We start from the raw sequence: 14,162 nt of genomic DNA, 5'->3' as shown, positions 1-14,162 counted from the left end.
ACCTACCAAACCTGTGCATTTCTGAACACTAGAGACCTAGGGGAATCCAAGGAGGGGTAACTTGCGGGGCTCGGACCAGGTTCTGTTACCCAGAATCCTTTGCAAACCTCAAAATTTGGCTAAAAAAACACATGTTCCTCACATTTCTGTGGCAGAAAGTTCTGGAATCTGAGAGGAGCCACAAATTTCCTTCCACTCAGCGTTCCCCCAAGTCTCCCGATAAAAATGATACCTCACTTGCGTGGGTAGGCCTAGCGCCCGCGACAGGAAACACCCCAAAGCGCAACGTGGACACATCCAAAATTTTGGAAGAAAACAGAGGTGTTTTTTGCGAAGTGCCTACCTGTAGATTTTTGCCTCTAGCTCAGCCGGCACCTAGGGAAACCTACCAAACCTGTGCATTTCTGAAAACTAGAGACCTAGGGGAATCCAAGATGGGGTGACTTGCGGGGCTCGGACCAGGTTCTGTTACCCAGAATCCTTAGCAAACCTCAAAATTTGGCTAAAAAAACACATGTTCCTCACATTTCTGTGGCAGAAAGTTCTGGAATCTGAGAGGAGCCACAAATTTCCTTCCACCCAGCGTTCCCCCAAGTCTCCCGATAAAAATGATACCTCACTTGAGTGGGTAGGCCTAGCGCCCGCGACAGGAAACGCCCCAAAACGCAACGTCGACACATCCCATTTTTTTTAAAGAAAGCAGAGGTGTTTTTTGCGAAGTGTCTACCTGTAGATTTTGGCCTCTAGCTCAGCCGGCACCTAGGGAAACCTACCAAACCTGTGCATTTCTGAACACTAGAGACCTAGGGGAATCCAAGGAGGGGTAACTTGCGGGGCTCGGACCAGGTTCTGTTACCCAGAATCCTTTGCAAACCTCAAAATTTGGCTAAAAAAACACATGTTCCTCACATTTCTGTGGCAGAAAGTTCTGGAATCTGAGAGGAGCCACAAATTTCCTTCCACTCAGCGTTCCCCCAAGTCTCCCGATAAAAATGATACCTCACTTGCGTGGGTAGGCCTAGCGCCCGCGACAGGAAACACCCCAAAGCGCAACGTGGACACATCCAAAATTGTGGAAGAAAACAGAGGTGTTTTTTGCGAAGTGCCTACCTGTAGATTTTGGCCTCTAGCTCAGCCGGCACCTAGGGAAACCTACCAAACCTGTGCATTTCTGAAAACTAGAGACCTAGGGGAATCCAAGATGGGGTGACTTGCGGGGCTCGGACCAGGTTCTGTTACCCAGAATCCTTAGCAAACCTCAAAATTTGGCTAAAAAAACACATGTTCCTCACATTTCTGTGGCAGAAAGTTCTGGAATCTGAGAGGAGCCACAAATTTCCTTCCACCCAGCGTTCCCCCAAGTCTCCCGATAAAAATGATACCTCACTTGAGTGGGTAGGCCTAGCGCCCGCGACAGGAAACGCCCCAAAACGCAACGTGGACACATCCCATTTTTTTTAAAGAAAGCAGAGGTGTTTTTTGCGAAGTGTCTACCTGTAGATTTTGGCCTCTAGCTCAGCCGGCACCTAGGGAAACCTACCAAACCTGTGCATTTCTGAACACTAGAGACCTAGGGGAATCCAAGGAGGGGTAACTTATGGGGCTCGGACCAGGTTCTGTTACCCAGAATCCTTTGCAAACCTCAAAATTTGGCTAAAAAAACACATGTTCCTCACATTTCTGTGGCAGAAAGTTCTGGAATCTGAGAGGAACCACAAATTTCCTTCCACCCAGCGTTCCCCCATGTCTCCCGATAAAAATTATACCTCACTTGTGTGGGTAGGCCTAGCGCCGGCGACAGGAAACACCCCAAAGCACAACGTGGACACATCAAAAATTTTGGAAGAAAACAGAGGTGTTTTTTGCAAAGTGCCTACCTGTAGATTTTGGCCTCTAGCTCAGCCGGCACCTAGGGAAACCTACCAAACCTGTGCATTTCTGAACACTAGAGACCTAGGGGAATCCAAGGAGGGGTGACTTGCGGGGCTCGGACCATGTTCTGTTACCCAGAATCCTTTTCAAACCTCAAAATTTGGCTAAAAAAACACATGTTCCTCACATTTCTGTGGCAGAAAGTTCTGGAATCTGAGAGGAACCACAAATTTCCTTCCACCCAGCGTTCCCCCAAGTCTCCCGATAAAAATGATACCTCACTTGCGTGGGTAGGCCTAGCGCCCGCGACAGGAAACACCCCAAAGCGCAACGTGGACCCATCCAAAATTTTGGAAGAAAACAGAGGTGTTTTTTGCGAAGTGCCTACCTGTAGATTTTGGCCTCTAGCTCAGCCGGCACCTAGGGAAACCTACCAAACCTGTGCATTTCTGAAAACTAGAGACCTAGGGGAATCCAAGATGGGGTGACTTGCGGGACTCAGACCAGGTTCTGTTACCCAGAATCCTTAGCAAACCTCAAAATTTGGCTAAAAAAACACATGTTCCTCACATTTCTGTGGCAGAAAGTTCTGGAATCTGAGAGGAGCCACAAATTTCCTTCCGCCCAGCGTTCCCCCAAGTCTCCCGATAAAAATGATACCTCACTTGCGTGGGTAGGCCTAGCGCCCGCGACAGGAAACGCCCCAAAACGCAACGTGGACACATCCCATTTTTTTTAAAGAAAGCAGAGGTGTTTTTTGCGAAGTGCCTACCTGTAGATTTTGGCCTCTAGCTCAGCCGGCACCTAGGGAAACCTACCAAACCTGTGCATTTCTGAAAACTAGAGACCTAGGGGAATCCAAGGAGGGGTGACTTGCGGGGCTCGGACCAGGTTCTGTTACCCAGAATCCTTTGCAAACCTCAAAATTTGGCTAAAAAAACACATGTTCCTCACATTTCTGTGGCAGAAAGTTCTGGAATCTGAGAGGAGCCACAAATTTCTTTCCACTCAGCGTTCCCCCAAGTCTCCCGATAAAAATGATACCTCACTTGCGTGGGTAGGCCTAGCGCCCGCGACAGGAAACACCCCAAAGCGCAACGTGGACACATCCAAAATTTTGGAAGATAACAGAGGTGTTTTTTGCGAAGTGCCTACCTGTAGATTTTGGCCTCTAGCTCAGCCGGCACCTAGGGAAACCTACCAAACCTGTGCATTTCTGAAAACTAGAGACCTAGGGGAATCCAAGATGGGGTGACTTGCAGGGCTCGGACCAGGTTCTGTTACCCAGAATCCTTAGCAAGCCTCAAAATTTGGCTAAAAAAACACATGTTCCTCACATTTCTGTCGCAGAAAGTTCTGGAATCTGAGAGGAGCCACAAATTTCCTTCCACCCAGCGTTCCCCCAAGTCTCCTGATAAAAATGATACCTCACTTGCGTGGGTAGGCCTAGCGCCCGCGACAGGAAACGCCCCAAAACGCAACGTGGACACATCCCATTTTTTTTAAAGAAAGCAGAGGTGTTTTTTGCGAAGTGTCTACCTGTAGATTTTGGCCTCTAGCTCATCCGGCACCTAGGGAAACCTACCAAACCTGTGCATTTCTGAACACTAGAGACCTAGGGGAATCCAAGGAGGGGTAACTTGCGGGGCTCGGACCAGGTTCTGTTACCCAGAATCCTTTGCAAACCTCAAAATTTGGCTAAAAAAACACATGTTCCTCACATTTCTGTGGCAGAAAGTTCTGGAATCTGAGAGGAGCCACAAATTTCCTTCCACTCAGCGTTCCCCCAAGTCTCCCGATAAAAATGATACCTCACTTGCGTGGGTAGGCCTAGCGCCCGCGACAGGAAACACCCCAAAGCGCAACGTGGACACATCCAAAATTTTGGAAGAAAACAGAGGTGTTTTTTGCGAAGTGCCTACCTGTAGATTTTGGCCTCTAGCTCAGCCGGCACCTAGGGAAACCTACCAAACCTGTGCATTTCTGAAAACTAGAGACCTAGGGGAATCCAAGATGGGGTGACTTGCGGGGCTCGGACCAGGTTCTGTTACCCAGAATCCTTAGCAAACCTCAAAATTTGGCTAAAAAAACACATGTTCCTCACATTTCTGTGGCAGAAAGTTCTGGAATCTGAAAGGAGCCACAAATTTCCTTCCACCCAGCGTTCCCCCAAGTCTCCCGATAAAAATGATACCTCACTTGAGTGGGTAGGCCTAGCGCCCGCGACAGGAAACGCCCCAAAACGCAACGTGGACACATCCCATTTTTTTTAAAGAAAGCAGAGGTGTTTTTTGCGAAGTGTCTACCTGTAGATTTTGGCCTCTAGCTCAGCCGGCACCTAGGGAAACCTACCAAACCTGTGCATTTCTGAACACTAGAGACCTAGGGGAATCCAAGGAGGGGTAACTTGCGGGGCTCGGACCAGGTTCTGTTACCCAGAATCCTTTGCAAACCTCAAAATTTGGCTAAAAAAACACATGTTCCTCACATTTCTGTGGCAGAATGTTCTGGAATCTGAGAGGAACCACAAATTTCCTTCCACCCAGCGTTCCCCCAAGTCTCCCGATAAAAATGATACCTCACTTGTGTGGGTAGGCCTAGCGCCGGCGACAGGAAACACCCCAAAGCACAACGTGGACACATCAAAAATTTTGGAAGAAAACAGAGGTTTTTTTTGCGAAGTGCCTACCTGTAGACTTTGGCCTCTAGCTCAGCCGGCACCTAGGGAAACCTACCAAACCTGTGCATTTCTGAAAACTAGAGACCTAGGGGAATCCAAGGAGGGGTGACTTGCGGGGCTCGGACCAGGTTCTGTTACCCAGAATCCTTTGCAAACCTCAAAATTTGGCTAAAAAAACACATGTTCCTCACATTTCTGTGGCAGAAAGTTCTGGAATCTGAGAGGAGCCACAAATTTCCTTCCACTCAGCGTTCCCCCAAGTCTCCCGATAAAAATTATACCTCACTTGCGTGGGTAGGCCTAGCGCCCGCGACAGGAAACACCCCAAAGCGCAACGTGGACACATCAAAAATTTTGGAAGAAAACAGAGGTGTTTTTTGCGAAGTGCCTACCTGTAGATTTTGGCCTCTAGCTCAGCCGGCACCTAGGGAAACCTACCAAACCTGTGCATTTCTGAAAACTAGAGACCTAGGGGAATCCAAGATGGGGTGACTTGCGGGGCTCGGACCAGGTTCTGTTACCCAGAATCCTTTGCAAACCTCAAAATTTGGCTAAAAAAACACATGTTCCTCACATTTCTGTGGCAGAAAGTTCTGGAATTTGAGAGGAGCCACAAATTTCCTTCCACCCAGCATTCCCCTAAGTCTCTCGATAAAAATGGTACCTCACTTCTGTGGGTAGGCCTAGCGCCCACGAAAGGAAATGGCCCAAAACACAACGTGGACAGAACATATTTTTTCACCGAAAACAGAGGTGTTTTTTGCAAAGTGCCTACCTGTGGAGTTTGGCCTGTAGCTCAGCCGGCCCCGGGAGGGGAGGGGGGCAGAAATGCCCTAAAATAAATTTGACCCACCAAGCCCCCCCTGCCCCTGCCTGGGAACAACCCCTGCCTACGGGGTCGCTCCCCCTGCATGACATTGGCGCCAAAAAACAAATCCCAGGTGCCTAGTGGTTTCTGCCCCCTTGGGGGCAGATTGACCTAAAATCGGCCAATCTGCCCCCAAGGGGGGCAGAAATGGCCTAAATACAATTTGCCCCCCAGGGGAGCGACCCTTGCCTGATGGGTCGCTCCCCATCTCGAAAAAAACAAACAAACAAAAAAAAAAACACAACAAAAAAAATTTCCCTGGTGCCCTGAGGGTTCTGCCCCCCCCTGGGGGCAGTTCGGCCTAATAATAGGCCGAACTGCCCCCAGGGGGGGCAGAAATGGCCTAAAATAAATTTCCCCCCCAGCCCCCCCCCCGGGAGCGACCCTTGCCTACGGGGTCGCTCCCCCTGCGTGACATTGGCGCCAAAAAACAAATCCCAGGCGCCTAGTGGTTTCTGCCCCCTTGGGGGCAGATTGACCTAAAATCGGCCAATCTGCCCCCAGGGGGGCAGAAATGGCCTAAATACATTTTGGCCCCCAGGGGAGTGACCCTTGCCTGATGGGTCGCTCCCCATCTCGAAAAAAACAAACACAAAAAAAAACACAACAAAAAAATTTGCCCTGGTGCCCTGAGGGTTCTGCCCCCCCCCCCCCGGGGGCAGTTCGGCCTAATAATAGGCCGAACTGTCCCCAGGGGGGGCAGAAATGGCCTAAAATAAATTTGCCCTCCCCCCCAGGGAGCGACCTTTGCCTAAGGGGTCACTCCCTTTGCGTGAAATTCACGCAAAGAAAAAACTCCCTGGTGTCTAGTGGTTTCTACCCCCCTTGGGGGCAGATTGGCCTCATCAAAATAGGCCAATCTGCCCCCAAGGGGGGCAGAAATGGCCAAAATATAATTTTCCCCCAAGGGAAGCGACCCTTGCCTAAGGGGTCGCTCCCCACCCAAAAAAAAAAAAATGAAACATAAAAAATAAATAAAAATAAATGGTCCCTGGTGCCTAGAGGTTTCTGCCCCCCCTGGGGGCAGATCGGCCTAATAGTAGGCCGATCTGCCCCCAGGGGGGGCAGAAAAGGCCTTCCCGAAAATATGCCCCCTCTGGGAGCGACCCTTGCCCAAGGGGTCGCTCCCTTTTGTCAATAACAATAAAAAAAATAAAAAAAACCCTGGTGTCTGGTGGTTTCTACCCCCCTTGGGGGCAGATTGGCCTCATCAAAATAGGCCAATCTGCCCCCAAGGGGGGCAGAAATGGCCAAATTATAATTTTCCCCCAAGGGGAGGGACCCTTGCCTAAGGGGTTGCTCCCCACCAAAAAAAAAAGAAATGAAACATAAAAAAGAAAAAAAAGAAATGGTCCCTGGTGCCTAGAGGTTTCTGCCCCCCCCTGGGGGCAGAAAAGGCCTTCTCAAAATAATGCCCCCCCTGGGAGCGACCCTTGCCCAAGGGGTCGCTCCCTTTTGTCAGTTTCAATAAAAAAAAAAAAAATCCCTGGTGTCTAGTGGGGTTTCAAATGCCGGATTGCAAGCAATCCGGCTTTTGAAACCCTCGGAGGGACTTCAAAGGGAAGGAAATACTTTTCCTTCCCTTTGAAGCCCCGCCGGGCCTCCCAAGTGATTGAAAAAGAAATGCTTTTGCATTTCTTTTTCAATCGCGCTGGAAGCAGAGCTTCCAGCGCGACTAGGGATGCCCCTGTGACAAATCAGCGCACGCTCGCGCGCTGACGTCACAGGGGGGGGTGGGGGGGGTTGGGGTGGAAGGGGAAGGTCTTCCCCTTCCATCCCGACTTGGGGGGGGAAGGGGGGTGCACGGGGGGCGCGCTAGCGCGCCCCCAAGTTCCCCTGTGCCATGGACGAGATGATCTCGTCCAAGGCACAGGGGAACTGTAGTGTTGGACGAGATCATCTCGTCCAAGGCACAGAACCGGTTAAGGGAGGTAGCTGAGATCTGGCCTCATATTGCTACTTTCAAGGTGAATTTTGACAAGTTGAGTAGACTTAAGGCTTTATTGTTTCAGAAGCATGTGGCCCTTACATCTGCACGCGAGACCTACGCACTTCAAGTGGCAAGGTCGTCGGCAGAAATACAGTCCCTGTTAAATACAAACTTTTCGAGACACTTTCGTGAACTCGTGGGACGTATATTTAATGCGTCCAGCACGGCTGGATTAGCACACTTTTTCAAAGCTGTTGGTATTGGGTTTGTTCACACCTTCTCCTCTATATTCGGTTTGATACCTTCAGCTATTCACTCAATTTTCGGAATATTTTGGGGGGTTTTCCAATAACTTTGGCTTTATTAGCCGGCATTTTGCTGTTGCTGTTGTTTTTCCGCAATGGCTGTCCCGCCGCAACATGGACAAATGAAGGCGCTCCCATCAGCGCAGCTGTGTCGTGAACGCATGATACAGCAGTATGGAGCAACACTCCTGGAACATTTGGGGCGTGACTGGTCTTTGTCATTCAGACCGGTTTTGGATTGTGTGCAGCCCGTGTTTCGGTGCCGTTGGTGCTCTTTTGAACATGCTCTAGAAGTTTGTCTTTCACAGCAACGCCCCTCTGTGATTGATGCTGATCTGTTGATGTTCTCGTTGAGGGTTCATTACCAGACATGCTCACTGCGGCTGCGTTTGCTGAGAGAAGCTGATTACGAGCTACTCTTCCTGGAGAAAGTTAACATCGACTAGTTAATGGGTACTGCACGGGATGCCGCCTTGGTTGATACTGGGGCTATGGAACACACCTGCTCCTTAGTCGTTTTTGGAGTGGATTTACCGGTTCTGTCATCTGCCAAAGTGGAAGATCTCCTCCTTTCAATGAATTGTGATTGATTCGGAACCGTTCTAAATTGAAATTTCAATTTGAATTCGGCTCTGAACTGCATGCTCATTTCTAAATTGTCAAGTAATATGCTTGTGTGTCCTCTTAACTTGTCAAAATTTAGTAGGGTTTTAAATATATTTTAGGTTAGGGCATTTTAGCTTTGGCTTGAACCACTTTCTACCGACAAGGGGAGGGTATTGTGTAGCCATTTTATGTGTAGCTCCATGCACGTTAGATTAACATACTAGGCTGCTGTGCACTTTGCCCTAGATATATTTGATTCAGCTTAGCACTGTTATTTTACAATAACCAGTTTTTACGGTCTTGTTTTAATTTCTTCTATCACACTGCTTAGCTTAGTTCAGCACTGTGTTCTCAAATAATGCATTCTTGATCGCCCTGTCCTTCAGTCAAGGCAGCAGTCTGGTACATTGCCGGTAAACATGGTAGAAGTTTAGTCTCCAGCATTCGTAGAAAATACACATCCTTACGTAGGGACATTTTCTTAGAACATCTGCGTGTTAGTTATTAAAACACTTTCTAGTCCTAGTACACGTCAAGAGGGAGATTCCAGCCAGGGAACCACAACTGTATGATGAATGCCCCGTTGCAGATGCTGATGCAGATTACAGGCCTTTGCTCAGGTATGAGGGTTAATGTCCTCCCGGGGGAACCTGAAAGGAAGGTTTAGAGCTTAGCATGCTATGCTCGAAATATAACTTAGAGAGAAAATAATCTAGCAGCAGTATGATAGACTTATTCTTGTGCTTCACTCTTGTTGTTACTATTTTAATATTACTGTGTTGTGTAGTTCTGGTTATTGCAGCTCACGCTTTGCTATCCAAAATGCAGTCGTTTTATTAAACCAATCTTTAAAACTTATACTGCCTTTATTGTCATTTATAGATGAGACCACACTGTGTATGAGAGAACCGGTTGTGACCTTAGTGACCACAACTTCCCTGAGAAGTACTGATATGTCATGCGCTCGGCTTCCCAATTGTCTCTGCCATTGGGGGGAGATGAGGCACTGCTAGTTAGCCGGAGCAAAACCCAGATTTGGAGGGACAAGCGTCATCCACCGAGGGCCAGACTCAGTCCCCCACATTGTGGACGATCTTGCTGCTCAAAATCTAGTAGTCTCATTAAGATAATGAGAGCCTACGTGACAAGTGTACTCACCTGTTGGTCTGTAGGCCCATACAGCAGTCCATACTGGGGTAGGACCCCATCCACCAGTCTCTCCAACTCCTCTGAAGTGAAGGCTGGGGCCCTTTCCCCAGTCACATGGGCCATGGTAGGTTCCAGACACAGGTCACAGCAGCACATACAATGTAGATCCTCTCCTGTGGATGATCAGGTAGCAAGTGAGGGATGAATTAGAAAATGGTGGCCAAGTCCACAGCGGTGCATACCATCACCAATGGCGTACATCACCATTGGCCACTGTACCCCATAGGGCCAAATGTCAACCAATGAGGAATTTCATGGCGGTTCCTGACCACCTCCCGCAACGGCGACAACATCAGCGGAACTATCTCACTTCCACCTGTCCTTCCACACATGACAGGTGGACGCTATTTCGGGGAGGGCAGGGCCTCAAAAATTGCTGCATCACTGGTGAAATTAGGACATAATGGACAAATCACAGTTACCCATTACAAGCTAACAGCATGCAAAGTTCTGTTGTAGCTCCAGTGTACAGTTTTTGACCGGGTCCTCACTCTTTTGCCCCATAGATTGCTACCGCTGCGGATGAATGGGCGATAGAGACATACCGCCTTGTACAGACCCCTGGTGGACTTGGCAACACTGGAGGACAGGCACATTATCCTCACCTATACACTGGACAGAGCCACACTCACAAAGCTATGTGCCCAATTGGAGCCTGACCTGATATTTGCTATCCGTCACCCCAGTGGGATCCCCCCTCTTGTGCAAGTGCTATCAGTGCTCCATTTCCTGGCAACTGGTTCTTTCCAAGTGACAGTGGGCTTGGCAGCAGGGATGTCACAGCCAATGTTCTCTATAGTGCTGACAAGAGTGTTGTCTGTCCTGATTAAACACATGTGCAGCTACATTGTATTTCCCCAGGTTGAAGATTTGGCCACAGTGAAGGCCAACTTCTCTGCAATGGGACATATCCCCAACATAATTGGGGCGATTGATGGCATTCATATTGCATTCATCCCCTTCCGTCAGAATGAACAGGTGTTTAGAAAACAGAAGAGTTTCCACTCTATGAATGTACAGATCGTGTGCCTTGCGGACCAGTACATCTCCCACATCAATGCTAAGTATCTTGGGTTGGTGCATGATGCCTTTGTCCTACAGAATAGCAGCATCCCAAATGTGATGGGCCAACTACAGAAACACAGGATGTGGTTAATAGGTGAGCCCTGGTTCCCACCCATCATCTGTTGCTGTATGGGTATGGTGTGGGTCAGATAGGATAGTGTGTGACTAAATCTTGTCCCTCAATATTTGCAGGTGACTCTGGTTACCCAAACCTATCATGGCTGCTGACCCCTATGAGGAATGCCAGGACAAGGGTTGCAAAATATTATAATGAGGCACATGGGTGAACCAGAAGGATAATTGAAAGAACCTTTGGCCTCCTGAAAGCCAGGTTCCAGTGCTCCATCTAACAAGTGGATCCCTGTGCTACTCACCCGAGAAGGTCTGCCAGATAGTAGTGGCATGCTGCATGTTGCACAACCTGGCCCTTAGATGCCATTCTGCAGAAGGAGATGCCCGTGTGCCAGCAGTGGACCCTGTGGACAGTGAGGATGAGGAGGCAGAGGATGAGGATGAGGACAACAGAACATCAGTGATCAGACAATACTTCCAATGACACACAGGTAGGACAGTGTTACTTCACATTTCAATGACATTTGTTTGAATTTGTGTGGCACTGGCATGCTGATATTTCCCACTTCTATGCCCATTTACTGTTCCCTCTGGCAATTAATTTTGCAGATGTTGGTGACCTCACAAATACTCCTGGTGTGATCACTACTGCCAGCTACAGGTCATTAATCTATGCTCATTTTCAGTACAGTTAAATTTCAATGTTTGTACCTATTTCAAGGAATAAATAATTGAAAATATGACATACTCCAGACTTCTTTTTTTTCAAGGGTGTTTATTGAAGTGCTAAAATATAGAGGGGCAAGTGCAAGGGGATGGGGTGATGATGGAGGAAAGTCCAGGGCATTGTTCCAGACTGTTTGTAGCGCAGGTGCATTGTCCAAGGGGACATAGGAAGGGGAGCAATGGCAGTTCAAGGTGGACAGGTTGACAGAGTAGGACACAAGGGTGACAATCAGGAGAGTCTCATTTCCTGGCGTGGTCTTGGCAAGTGTCTGTGGCTTCTGTCTGGATCACAGGGAACAATTGCAGGGTGGTTCTCCTTCTGCAGGGGGAGGGGTGCTGGGGGCCTGTGAGTCCTGTGGCAGGGCCTCCTGGTCACTAGCGGCAGCAGAGGTGGAAGGCTGTTCAGATGTCTGGCTGGTGGCAGGGGCCCGCTGTTGTGTGACTGCCTCCCTCATAATGTTGATCATGTCTGTCAGCACCCCTGCTATGGACATCAGGGTATTGTTGATGGCCTGCAAGTCCTCCCTGATCCCCTGGTATTGTCCCTCCTGCAGCCACCTGTTCTCCTGCACATTGTCCACGATCTGGCCCATTGTGTCCTGGGAATGTTGATAGCCTCCTAGGATCTCTGCAAGTGTGTCCTAGAGAGTTGGTTCCCTGGGCCTGTCCAACCCCGGCACACAGTAGTCCTCATAGTTTCACTGTTGGCCTGTGCCTCTGTCCCCTGAACTGTGTGCCCACTGCCACTGCCACAGACCCCAGGACCCTGATTGTCTTGTGTGCGAGGTGTGGCCTGGGGTCCCTGTAGAGGTGGACACACTGCTGATTGACGTGTCCTAGGGACAGAGGTGTGGGTACGGTGGGTGGGTGCTGCTGTGGTGTTTACATGTGGGGGAGGCTTGGTGGTGGTGTGTGACTGGGCCTGGGTAACCAGCTGTCCAGTGGTCACTGATGGGCTAGGTAGGTCATCCTGATCCTGAAGAACAGAGTTGCTGTCATCACTGTGGGCCTCTTCAGTTGGGGGACTAGATAGTGCTGGAACCTCTTCTCTGCTGACATTGGCTGGGGTACCTGTGGGAATGTAAATGATTTGTTATGGTTTATGTGTCTGACATATTGTACATCCGTGGCTTCCCCTCCATGGTTGGATTTGCCCTGCCAGCATTCACTTGTGTATGTTAGTGTATGGTGGGATTGTTAGTTCTGTATGGTGAGCATGCTTTAGTGATGAGTGTCCATGCAAAGCTGTGAGGGGTGCCCATGAATTGGTACAGCATGCAAGGCTTGGCATTGGGATGAGCGAGATGTGATGGTGGGGTGTGTGGAATGTAGTGGAGTGATGGGAGTGAGGGTGGGGGTGAGGGTATGTGATGGCATCCAGATAGAGGGGTGATAATAATAGAGAGTTGACTTACCAGAGTCTAGTCCTCCTCTGACTCCGGCCAGGCCCTCAGGATGCAGTATTGCCAAGACTTGCTCCTCCCATGCTGTGAGTTGTGGGGGAGGAGGTGTGGGTCCACCGCCAGTCCTCTATGTAGAGAGCTGGTGTCTTGCTGCTATGGAACGTACCTTCCCACAAAGGTCATCCACCTCTTCCTGATGTCATCCCTAGTTCTGCGGTACTGTCCCACTGCGTTGACCCTGTCCACGATTCTCCTCCATAGCTCCATCTTCCAGGCTATTGATATCTGCTGCACCTGTGCTCCTCAAAATAGCTGTGGCTATACCCGGATGATTTCCTCCACCATGACCCTTAGCTCCTCCTCAGAGAATCTGGGGTGTTGTTGTGGTGCCATGGGTGTAGTGTGAGTGGTGTGGGTGAGGGTGTGTAGGGTGATGTGTTGGGGTGTGTGATGTAAGGTGTGTGGGTGGTGTATAGGTGATGGTGGTATGTGGCTTTGGTTGTGTAAGTGCTCTTGCTGTCTCTCTCTGCTGCCAATTATTGGTATTCGTAAAGGGTTGTGGGTAATGTGTGTATGTGTTTTATAGTGGTGTGGGTGTGTGGCTGTGGTGTCAGGTGTGTGTATTTGGAATTGTCCAATGTGGTGGTGTTATGTTTGTGTGTGTATTTTGAGCGCTGTGGTATGTACCATCAATGGTTTACCACCATTGAATGTCCGCCGTGGTGACTCGTGGATCATAATGTGGTGGGTGTTGTTCTGTTGGCGTAACGGTGTGGGTTTGATACTGCCAGTTTATCACTGACCTTTGGTGTGGTGGATTTCTGTGTGTGGCTGAATAGTGACGGATTGGTGTGTGTGTGTCATAATATGGTGAACCGATATCTGCGGCGGTAAGTTGGCGCAGTCAGTGTGGCGATAAGTGGGATTTACCGCCAATTTCATAATGAGGACCATAATCTTGTCATGTATGCAGACAAATACTGCTTTAATCATGGGTGAGGCCTTCTACTACAAAGCCTCCCTTCAGTGTCCACTCCAGTTGGTCTCTAAAACCCCTTTGTTAAGTCTGAACCCCACTATTTAGTAGAAATATCTCATGTCTGAGATATGCTGGATGTACAACATCAAGCATGCTGGTTTATACTTCAGCGATTAAGGGATGTACTTTTCAGGTTCATAAACTTACTCATGCACTTGCAGTACTGTTAGACAAGCACTCCATAGAGTATACCACTTATAAATGAAGTGACATGCATGATTCCAAAGCATAGATCTTCTGTCTCACCTGCTTAGAGAGTGACACACAACTTCAACATTCAGTCACATACTCTGAAACTACTTATGTATGCAGCAGTATTAAATTCAGTTCAAGACACATCCATATACACCTACATTCCCTAACAAGCACTAAGGTATTTATTCAGCC

The sequence above is a fragment of the Pleurodeles waltl genome, chromosome 2_1, assembly GCF_031143425.1.
Source record: "Pleurodeles waltl isolate 20211129_DDA chromosome 2_1, aPleWal1.hap1.20221129, whole genome shotgun sequence".
NCBI classification, from domain to species: domain Eukaryota; kingdom Metazoa; phylum Chordata; class Amphibia; order Caudata; family Salamandridae; genus Pleurodeles; species Pleurodeles waltl.
Note: the sequence above shows the minus strand (reverse complement) of the source record.